The sequence below is a fragment of the Temnothorax nylanderi genome, unplaced genomic scaffold (assembly GCF_030848795.1).
Source record: "Temnothorax nylanderi isolate EJ_2023f unplaced genomic scaffold, tnyl_v1.0 TNYL_tig0358_pilon, whole genome shotgun sequence".
NCBI lineage: Eukaryota > Metazoa > Arthropoda > Insecta > Hymenoptera > Formicidae > Temnothorax > Temnothorax nylanderi.
The window spans coordinates 184401-195796 of record NW_027249420.1 but is presented as its reverse complement, the minus strand read 5'-3'; the positions used below and the strand labels follow the sequence as shown (position 1 = coordinate 195796).

General features: G+C 41.5%; 2 pseudogenes; one reads left to right on the top strand and one right to left on the bottom strand.

The window, feature by feature from the left end:
* Nucleotides 1-6856: 6856 nt before the first annotated feature.
* On the bottom strand, nucleotides 6857-7482 carry LOC139781735 (uncharacterized; annotated as a pseudogene).
* Nucleotides 7483-8882: 1400 nt separating this feature from the next.
* LOC139781733 (uncharacterized) lies at nucleotides 8883-9511 on the top strand (annotated as a pseudogene).
* The last annotated feature ends 1885 nt before the right edge of the window (nucleotides 9512-11396 follow it).

Below are 11396 nucleotides of genomic sequence, written 5' to 3'. Positions count from 1 at the left end.
TTGTACATATTACACTCCATAGTTAAGTTGTTAGTCTCCTATGCGAGCGAGAGCATGCGTATTTCTTTGTACTGCATTACTGTATCATTTTTTGCCCTTTAGCCTTGCTTGGGCATATTATTAAATCAAATCAAATCAAATCAAATCTCTCTCTCTCTCTCTCTCTCTCTCTCTCTCTCTCTCTCTCTCTCTCTCTCTCTCTCTCTCTCTCTCTCTCTCTCTCTCTCTCTCTCTCTCTCTCTCTCTCTCTCTCTCTCCCTTTCTCAAGTTAGTTTGACGTGCTCGTTCCGATTGCTCGTTGCCATCCGTCGCTCATCGTGGCTGTGTTTCGAGGTCTACTCAGTTTTGCGTGGCTCAATTTAACGCCAATTCCCTGCGGGGACATATTGATTATATTAGACTGCATTTTGCCACTCGTTCTTATCATTTAATTTCTGTCTCTGAAACTTGGCTCAATGTGAATGTCTCTGATGCGACTGTGGCCTTGGACAATTACTTCTTGGTTCGTCATGATAGAGAGGGATGGATGGGCGGTGGAGTGGCGTGTTACGTGCATAGGTCGCTTCAAGTTAAGATCTTGGCCACCTCTAATTACGTCTGTGATAATTCACCTGAATATCTCCTTATCGAGGTACGTCTACCAGATGGTGAATCGGTGCTATTTGCGTCTATTTACAGAAGGCCTAAGAGTCTACTTTTGCATGACTTTGTCGAGTCTCTAAACCGATTCTCTCATCTCTACAAAAACATTATTATTGGTGGTGACTTGAATTGCAATTTATCATTGACTAACTTCGAGGCGGATTATTTGCGTGAACTAATGTCTAGTTTATCGTTGCATATTGTTAACTCTGAGCCTACCCATCACACTGCAATTTCTGATTCTTGGCTTGACGTGCTTGTAGTGGATGATATGGACAAAATTATATCATTCACTAAATCTCAGAGTCCTTTCATTGCCGGTCATGATCTTTTGGAATTGTCTACGTCACTCAGCTCTAAACTTAGACCGGTGTGCTCTATTTCTCGGCGTAACTACAGGGGAATTGTTGACTCTGAGTTCTGTGATTACCTTGTATCCATTGCTGGCGCCGTACGGTCTGAAATTGATGGTGTGTCAGAAGACACTAATGTGGACGGATTGTGTGGAGTGCTGTCTGGTGCCTTGTTGGGGGCACTTGACATCTTTGCCCCTATTCGTAACTTTGTAATCAGGAAGCCTCCTGTGCAGTGGCTAACTCCTGAATTGATTGCTTGTCTACATACTCGTGATCAGCTGTATAAGCGTGCTAAACGGGCCAATAGTCTCTTAGCTAGGTTATGCTTCCTACAGACTCTTCCGAAATCAACTCAATGCGGATATAAGGCGAGCTAAGAATGAATTTTACTATAAGTCTCTCATCGGTATTATTGACCCTGCCAAATTATGGAGACAACTTGCTCGGCTGGGGCTTGCAAAATTGTCTCTCACTTCTCCGTTACATTTCTTTTCGTCTGACCAGCTGAACTTATATTATGCGTCTGTTTCCAATGCTCAGCCTATATGCCTTCACTCTGACCTTATCTCGGCCATTGCTTCGATCACCTGTCCTTCTGATCGTCCCGAATTCGTTTTCTCTTCCATCTCACCTCGGTCAGTCTTTGAGCTTATGTCTGGGAGACCTCTTCACTCTTATGCTTCTGGCTCAGACGGCATTCCACTATATTGTTGCGCCCGTGCGAGTCTGTCCGAGACGCCCGGTATACTTTTCTGACACCGAGCTGAAGCGTGCAACGGAAAGCTTTCCGTTAAGATGCGAAACGCCTGTCCTTAGCAACGAGCCTGATTTATTGATTTTATTGATTTAATGAAACAGCTGATGGATTTGTTTTTGAGCTGCTGGACCGAACGGACGTGTGTCCACGCTCTTCTGTATCGCGACGTTGCAATAAAGATTGAGATTGTTCTTTTATAATCGCAGTGTTTCCTTATTTCCGCGAGCGTCGGGAGTGCGACCGAGTGAGTGTAAAGTGTGAGAACGAGCGACGCGGTGAGCGCAACATTTTGGGGGCTCGTCCGGGATCGAAGAGACGAGCTGCGCTTGTAAGACGAGATGGCCTCGACCGCTCCCACGAGGAAACGACTCCGGGCAGCGACTCCACAATCGGACGCTCCGGAGATGACGGCGGAAGTGGTGACACTGCAGGCGGTGATGCGAGAGATCCACGAGATGCGCGTGGAGCGCACACAGAGGGAAGCCGAGTTCGCGGCAATAATCCAGCAGCGCGATGACCAGCTTCGTCAAATCGAGGAGAGGATTGCAGAGCTAAGTCCCTCCAGTCATTTTATTTCGGGTGAAAACGCGAGCGGCGCGATGAGAGTGACGGGCGCGGGTGTTGACGCGTCCGGAGATAGAATTTCTTGCGGAATAAAATTAAAGCCCGATACGTACGACGGGACGGCGCCGTTACGCGAGTTTCTTGCGCAATTCACGCTCATTGCCGTTGCGAACAAATGGAGCGAGGCAGAAAAAGCGGTCGTTTTGGCGTCAAGTTTGCGGGGGAAAGCGCGTTCATTACTCGATTCATTCGCCGACGGGATCGAATCCCTCTCTTACGCGGAATTAAAGGCGAAGTTAGAGCTGCGTTTCGGTGAAGGTGAACTCGCTCAGAACTATTATCTACAGTTCACAAATCGGAAACAGCGCCCGGGCGAGGATTTCGCAGCGTTGGGCGCGGATTTAGAGAGACTTTCGCAGAAGGCGTATCCAGAATGCTCTCATGAGGTTCGCGATAAAATTGCGAGCTCTCAATTTGTCGCCGCGTTGTCCGACGGTTTTGTGAAGCGCACCCTTCAAGTGGAAGGAGTTACGCTTAGAATAGCGATCGAGCGTACGAAGACGCTCGGTTTTATTGATCAAAATAGTTTCTCGGGAAATGAGTCTGAGCCCGTACTTTAATTATTTTTAGGAAAATACTAATTAGTTTTTGTTCAAATTTTCTGCGTTTTTAAATGTTTTTGTTACAGATATTAACATCTTACGGATAAGGCATGAAGCAGGAGAACGCTCAGTTTTTTTTTTTTAAGAAGTCTGCCTCTCCCTCGGTTTTCGACTGAGGTTTTCCGAGGGACTTGGGCAAATGCCGAGGCAGGGACTCGGGGAGTCTGATTGACGTTGGGTCCTCAGGAAGTTTCCCCCCCCCCTTGTCCGAAGAACTTCAAACGGCATGAAATGCCGAAGAGGACCAAGAAGACGCCTTCGCGCTGAGTAGCTGAGGACGGAAAGCCGGCGCTAAGCTAGGAAGAAGGGCGAGGTTCCCTGTGACGGAATAGGGCAGGGGTCGCCCTAGAGGCAGAAGAGGAGGACTGGCCATCTTTCTCTGGACGCCGTGGGGATCCGCTGTTGAGGAAGAGGACGTCCGAGGAGCGGTTGAGGCAGCGGTGCCCGGTAACCTGAGGCAACAGCCCAGGGTAGGGCAGGAAACCGAGTCTCTGGAAGCCGTGACGAGGAAAACGTCCGAGGAGCGGTTGGGACAACGGCGCCCGGTAACCTGAGGCAGCAGCCCAGGGTAGGGCAGGAAGCCGAGTTCCCTGGAAGCCGCAATGAGGGAACGCCCTGATAAAAAAACTGCTCTCCTGGATTGTCGGGACGACAATCTGTAGAAGGGGGGCAGTGTTGCGCCCGTGCGAGTCTGTCCGAGACGCCCGGTATACTTTTCTGACACCGAGCTGAAGCGTGCAACGGAAAGCTTTCCGTTAAGATGCGAAACGCCTGTCCTTAGCAACGAGCCTGATTTATTGATTTTATTGATTTAATGAAACAGCTGATGGATTTGTTTTTGAGCTGCTGGACCGAACGGACGTGTGTCCACGCTCTTCTGTATCGCGACGTTGCAATAAAGATTGAGATTGTTCTTTTATAATCGCAGTGTTTCCTTATTTCCGCGAGCGTCGGGAGTGCGACCGAGTGAGTGTAAAGTGTGAGAACGAGCGACGCGGTGAGCGCAACAATATGTTTTGCGTATTGCATGGCCTATTATTTCGCCATTACTGGTGTCCTTATTTAATCGATCGTTAGACACTTCCTCGTTCCCGTCAGAGTGGAAGAAGGCATATATTCGCCCGCTTTCAAAGATTCGAGCACCACTATCGCCGTCAGATACCAGACCTATTGCGAATTTACCTGAACTGTCTAAACTACTGGAACGAATTGTCGCTTCACAGATATTAGACTACCTAAACAAATACGACATTCTGAATCCCAGACAGTCTGCGTACCGCTCAGGGTATAACACTCAATCTGCGCTTCTGCGGGTTTGCAACGATATCAAGCAGGGGATTGATGAGGGACTTATCACAATAATGATACTTTTTGATTTTAGCAAGGCATTCGATACAGTTTCCCATCTGCTACTACTTATTAAGCTCAAACAGATAGGCTTCTCTGACGCTGTCTTAAACTGGATTTTCTCCTACCTAACAGGTCGTTCTCAAGCAGTTATTGATGACGAGGGCAATCTTTCTGACTGGATATTTACTTCGTCTGGAGTCCCTCAAGGTTCCGTGCTTGGCCCTCTGTTGTTTTCTTTATATATTAATGACATTTATAAGATTTTACGTTACGCATCTCACATGATTTTTGCGGATGATGTTCAGATCTACCGCCTATGTTCACCGGCTAATATTCTTCAGGCTTTGGAATTGATTACATGTGATGCCAATGCTATCTTTGATTATGCTAATACGAATGGACTAAAGCTTAACGCTACTAAATCTAAGGTTATTATTTTTGGAAGTCAAGCTTATATTAATACCATTGATCTTAGTAGTCTACCACCTATCATTGTGAATAATACGCCCCTACCATTTGTAAATGAGGTTAGGAATTTGGGTGTCATTTTTATGTCCAATCTTTCGTGGAAGAGACATATCTCGCTGATCTCACAAAGAGTGCATTATGCGTTGAATAATTTGAAGTTCAACAAGAACTCTCTTTCTACCAATCTCAGGATTAAACTTGTCACTACCCTAATCATGCCACATATCGATTATTGTTGTCTCGTATATCATGGTTTGAGCGGCGAGTTGAATACAAAATTGCAAAGGCTCGTCAACTGTTGTATTCGTTTCATCTATGACCTTAAGCGTGACGAACACATTACACCGTATCGACGTCAGTTGAGGTGGCTTTCGGTTGAAAATAGGAGATATTACTTTCTTGGATGTCAGATCTATCGCATTCTACATATGTGTTCTCCTTCATATCTACGTGAGCTCTTTCCTCCTCCCGATCCAGCACTTAGGAGATCTGACCGACTAGCTGCTTCATCCACTCAAACGTTCCATATTCCTGCTCACAGAACTGTTGCTTTCAGAAATTCCTTCCAACTTTCTTCCATATACTTCTGGCATTCTCTTCCTGATACAATTACTTCTGCATCTTCACTTCCATCATTCAAAAGCCTACTTTTTGCGTTTTTGCTTTCGTCTGAATCGGAGTGACGGGCCTTTGTTCTTTTGTTCTTGCGTACCTCCTGCGAGTGTACTCTTCCATAATTTTAGTTCGCGTTATGTTTCTCTATTAGTTTTAAGTTGCGTTAGTTGTAAGTAGCGTTAGTTTTAAGTAGCGTTAGTTGTAAGTTGGCTTGTAATTGCCATATTGTTATTGAGAGAGAGCATGTGCTTGCGGTTACAATTTTCTTTGTATACTTTTGCCCTGTAGCCATTGTTTGGGCATAATAAATGATCAATCAATCAATCTCTCTCTCTCTCTCTCTCTCTCTCTCTCTCTCTCTCTCTCTCTCTCTCTCTCTCTCTCTCTCTCTCTCTCTCTCTCTCTCTCTCTCTCTCTCTCTCTCTCTCTCTCTCTCTCTCTCTCTCTCTCTCTCTCTCTCTCTCTCTCTCTCTCTCTCTCTCTCTCTCTCTCTCTCTCTCTCTCTCTCCTCTCTCTCTCTCTCTCTCCCTCTCTCTCTCTCTCTCCCTCTCTCTCTCTCTCCCTCTCTCTCTCTCCCTCTCTCTCTCTCCCTCTCTCTCTCCCTCTCTCTCTCTCCCTCTCTCTCTCTCCCTCTCTCTCTCTCTCCCTCTCTCTCTCTCTCTCTCCCTCTCTCTCTCTCCCTCTCTCTCTCCCTCTCTCTCTCCCTCTACCCCTACTTCATGTATAATTCTTTGAAATTCAATCAATTATTTCCCAAAAAATTGGAAAAATTATAAAAACCGGTTTCCAAAAAGATCAATAACAAAAATAGTACACTTTATAGCACTTCCCGGGAAATTCTACCCCTACTTCATATACAATTCTTTAAGATTCGGTCAATTAATTCCCGAAAAATTGAAAAAATTTTGGTACCGGCTTCCAAAAAGATCGGTAACGAAAAATTATACACTTTATAGCACTCCCCGGAAAATTCTACCCCTGTTTAATCTATAATTCTTTGAGATTCGGTCAATTATTTCCCGAAAAATTAGAAGAATTGGAAAAACCGGTTTCCAGAAAATCGGTAACAAAAAACTATACACATAGTGGCACTCCCCGGAAAATTCTACCCCTATTTCATATACTTTTGGTAGAAATTTGATCTATAATTCTTTGAGATTCGGTCAATTATTTCTCAAAAAATTAGAAAAATTAAAAAAACCGGTTTCCAGGAAATCGGTAACGAAAAACTATACACTCTATAACACTCCCCGGGAAATTCTACCCCTATTTCATATACTTTTGGTAAAAATTCGGTCGAATAGTTCAAGAGTGTATAAAGGACATACATACATACATACATACATACATACATACATACATACATTCATTTATATATATATAGATTATATCACATCGAGTGAAAACTATCTATTATAATCTATTATGGACTATTTATGATTTTAAAGGAGATGTTCGAAATATCCTCCAGACTCTTCTAAACACAATGCGACTCTCCGCATGAAGCTTTGTCGCACTCTATCCAGCATCGCAGGTGTTATATTAAGACTTGCTGCTTCAATTTTTGCAATTAAATCAGCTCGGTTGTCTGGTAGTGTCTGATACACCTGATCTCGTATGTAGCCCCATACAAAAAAATCCATGGGTGTGAGATCAGGTGATCGCGGTGCGAAAATCGGCGATTTAATATAGCACGAGCGAGATAGGATGTGTGGGCTGGATGGCCGTCTTGTTGGTATATAATATTTGGCAGAATATTTAACGGGACATCATCCAATAAATTTGGCAGTGTTTCTTCCAGGAACTCTGCATATACTTCAGCCGTGATGTTAACATTTTCTGGGATAATGTATGGTCCTATGATCATATTATCCACAATCCCCATCCAAACATTGACGCTATATTGCCCCTGGACGTGTGTTTCTTTCCGGCAATGGGGATTCTCTTCCGCGTAGTGGTGCTCATTGTGGCGATTAATACGTCCGTCACTCCGGAAAGTGCATTCGTCTGTCCACAAGATTCTTCTTAGGAAATTATCATTTGTATCATTGTCTACGCCAACCTGTATGATAAAAGTATACAATAATATAGTTGTATTTTGTCATACTTTCAACTTTTTTTCAAACTTTCCGCAACAATCGTTGCTGTATGGGAACAAGGAACAACCAGCGACAAACGAAAGTTTAGTCAATAATTTTGTATATTGTAAGCTTTTGTGAAAGCAAAATGGCTAATAAATTATTAAACTTACTTGGTCTAAGATCCAATCACAAAATCTTTCTCGGCGAGGAAAATCTCGGGGGAGCAACTTTTGCGTTGTGTGTCTTTTAAAAGGATGTCATCCTAGATTTTTTTTAATTATTCTGTGCACCCTGGTCTGCTGTAAATTTCTTTCACTCGCAATACACCTGGTGCTGGTATGAGGATTTGCTAACACAGCCTCTCTTACTTGATTTATCGTTTCTTCATCGCGTTGGCGTACGTTTCGTGGACGTGTTGATGCGTGAAGAGTGCCAAATTGACAAGCTCGACGATACAGTAAACCAAAGAGCGAGTGTGTCGGGTGCCGCTTATCAGGGAAACGATTAGCATATAAAACTGCAGCCATTCTTTCATTTTTATGGCATTCGCCATAAATGAGCAACATGTTTGTTAACTCTTCGTTAGAATAACGAGGACGCGGCATCGTTGACTGCACTATTAGTCTACTGAGCCTTTTACCAGCCTCTTCTGCGGGAGAACAAAAGACGATCACTTTAGTGATCGTCTTTTATTTCAAATTTGCGCTATATATGTTCTCCCGCAGAAGAGGCTGGTAAAAGACTCAGTAGACTAATAGTGCAGTCAACGATGCCGCGTCCTCGTTATTCTAACGAAGAGTTAACAAACATGTTGCTCATTTATGGCGAATGCCATAAAAATGAAAGAATGGCTGCAGTTTTATATGCTAATCGTTTCCCTGATAAGCGGCACCCTACACACTCGCTCTTTGGTTTACTGTATCGTCGAGCTTGTCAATTTGGCACTCTTCACGCATCAACACGTCCACGAAACGTACGCCAACGCGATGAAGAAACGATAAATCAAGTAAGAGAGGCTGTGTTAGCAAATCCTCATACCAGCACCAGGTGTATTGCGAGTGAAAGAAATTTACAGCAGACCAGGGTGCACAGAATAATTAAAAAAAATCTAGGATGGCATCCTTTTAAAAGACACACAACGCAAAAGTTGCTCCCCCGAGATTTTCCTCGCCGAGAAAGATTTTGTGATTGGATCTTAGACCAAGTAAGTTTAATAATTTATTAGCCATTTTGCTTTCACAAAAGCTTACAATATACAAAATTATTGACTAAACTTTCGTTTGTCGCTGGTTGTTCCTTGTTCCCATACAGCAACGATTGTTGCGGAAAGTTTGAAAAAAAGTTGAAAGTATGACAAAATACAACTATATTATTGTATACTTTTATCATACAGGTTGGCGTAGACAATGATACAAATGATAATTTCCTAAGAAGAATCTTGTGGACAGACGAATGCACTTTCCGGAGTGACGGACATCGCCACAATCGCCACAATGAGCACCACTACGCGGAAGAGAATCCCCATTGCCGGAAAGAAACGCACGTCCAGGGGCAATATAGCGTCAATGTTTGGATGGGGATTGTGGATAATATGATCATAGGACCATACATTATCCCAGAAAATGTTAACATCACGGCTGAAGTATATGCAGAGTTCCTGGAAGAAACACTGCCAAATTTATTGGATGATGTCCCGTTAAATATTCTGCCAAATATTATATACCAACAAGACGGCCATCCAGCCCACACATCCTATCTCGCTCGTGCTATATTAAATCGCCGATTTTCGCACCGCGATCACCTGATCTCACACCCATGGATTTTTTTGTATGGGGCTACATACGAGATCAGGTGTATCAGACACTACCAGACAACCGAGCTGATTTAATTGCAAAAATTGAAGCAGCAAGTCTTAATATAACACCTGCGATGCTGGATAGAGTGCGACAAAGCTTCATGCGGAGAGTCGCATTGTGTTTAGAAGAGTTTGGAGGATATTTCGAACATCTCCTTTAAAATCATAAATAGTCCATAATAGATTATAATAGATAGTTTTCACTCGATGTGATATAATATTATTATAAAATATAACTATATATTTAACTTATATTAAATTTATATTTTAAATGCGACAACTTACAATCTACATTTCTTTCATTTATGTTATAATAATGCCAATACGCGCGAAAAGTAAAAAGGTGAAGAAAGAAAGTTTGTAGCATCATGATTATTTTATCGTGTTAACTTTATAAAATTTAATTTTTCATCTTTATTTGTCGTTTCGGCTCCTCTTATAATAATCACAAAATGATTATCACCCAAATCCGTCATAATTGGAACGTTGCACACTTTATTGATATAAAGGCACTCGATCAGTAACCGAGATTCCGAGATCAGCACCGAGATCAGCACACAATATTTATAAAATATTTATAATAGTTATTTGAATGCTTTATAAATATTTACCAAAATATGTAATTTATAAATATTTTCGTAATCTTAGATTGAATAGATCATAAAGGTTTATTATAAAAATATTTATATAATATTTTTAAAAAATAAATAGTAATAAATATTTATGAATATTTATCATAAATATTGTATACTGTTGAAGAGTTCTGACGGTATATGTATATGCCGTTACCTACTGAGCCGTTACCTACCACGCTTGCCCCTGCAAAATCTGCCGCGCAACCCGTCGTACTGCCTAATATGTATCTGCATCACCCTGTACATTAGCGATTGCATCGTGTAATGGTACGAAACACACTACGTGCCGCTGGATATGTAACGATATGAATTTTTTCATGGGATTGTCTTTTTACCCAGACCAACAGATAGCAATTATCTCACCAGATACTGCATGCTTATTAAATGTCAATGAGACGTCATTGAATCAAAAAAATGTAACAAATAATTATAATTGCAACGTTACGTGTGATAATTTCAAAGATCAGTGTGTACATATATTATATCTAAGGGCGGTATTCATAGTCGGATCTTATTTCAAGACCGTCTTAAGTAATGTCTTAAGTTGCTAATACGGTCATTTGATTGGCTGGACGGAGTCTTAAGACTGCTTTTGACCAGACTTAAGATGATCTTAGATATAAGATCCGACTATGAATACCGCCCTAACACTTTTTGGAGTTTTGTCCTTTTGTGGTCTCTTGCCGAGACTATTATAGTTATTTTACTTCCTTGAACATAAGAGATGCAGTTTGTTTTCATATACTAGGTGTGTAACTTTATAAACATTAGTGTTAGTTGCCGACTTATAAAATTTTAGCCATATAAAATAAATTATTGTAATAAATAGTTTTATAGTTTTTTATATAATAATATTATGTAAAGTAGAATTACACACTATTTCTAAAATAAAGTTCGCCTTCCCAGGATAAGGTAAACAGTCAAAATTTGGCAAACAGCGACTATGGGCCACAATGGTGTTGTAGCATGTATATCTGGATATGTGGTGGACTTATGGTCGCAAGATGGAATTTATAAAAATTACACCTCAATATGCTTATTCTTGCGCTCGTATTTATTTGTGTCAATTTGATGTAGTGTATAAAATTGGAGGTGAGATTGCGTTTTATGCATTACAAATTCAAAAAGAAACTAAAGTAATAATAGCACACAGTTTTGTATTTATGTCCTCATGTTGTCATAAATTTTTGTTACAGATGCCACTTGAAAAGGCATCTGTAACAAAGGCATTGACTTATAGGTATGTAGAAGATCTCGCTATTGCGACTGGTTATATGAATAAAATTAAATTGATAGATTAATCATAATAGCGGAGACTTTCGGTGGCGAAATTGTATTTCTTTTTTTTTTCTGGTAATATATTAGTAACTTTTTATTACAATTTGTAACTAATTGTAAGTAACTAAAATAT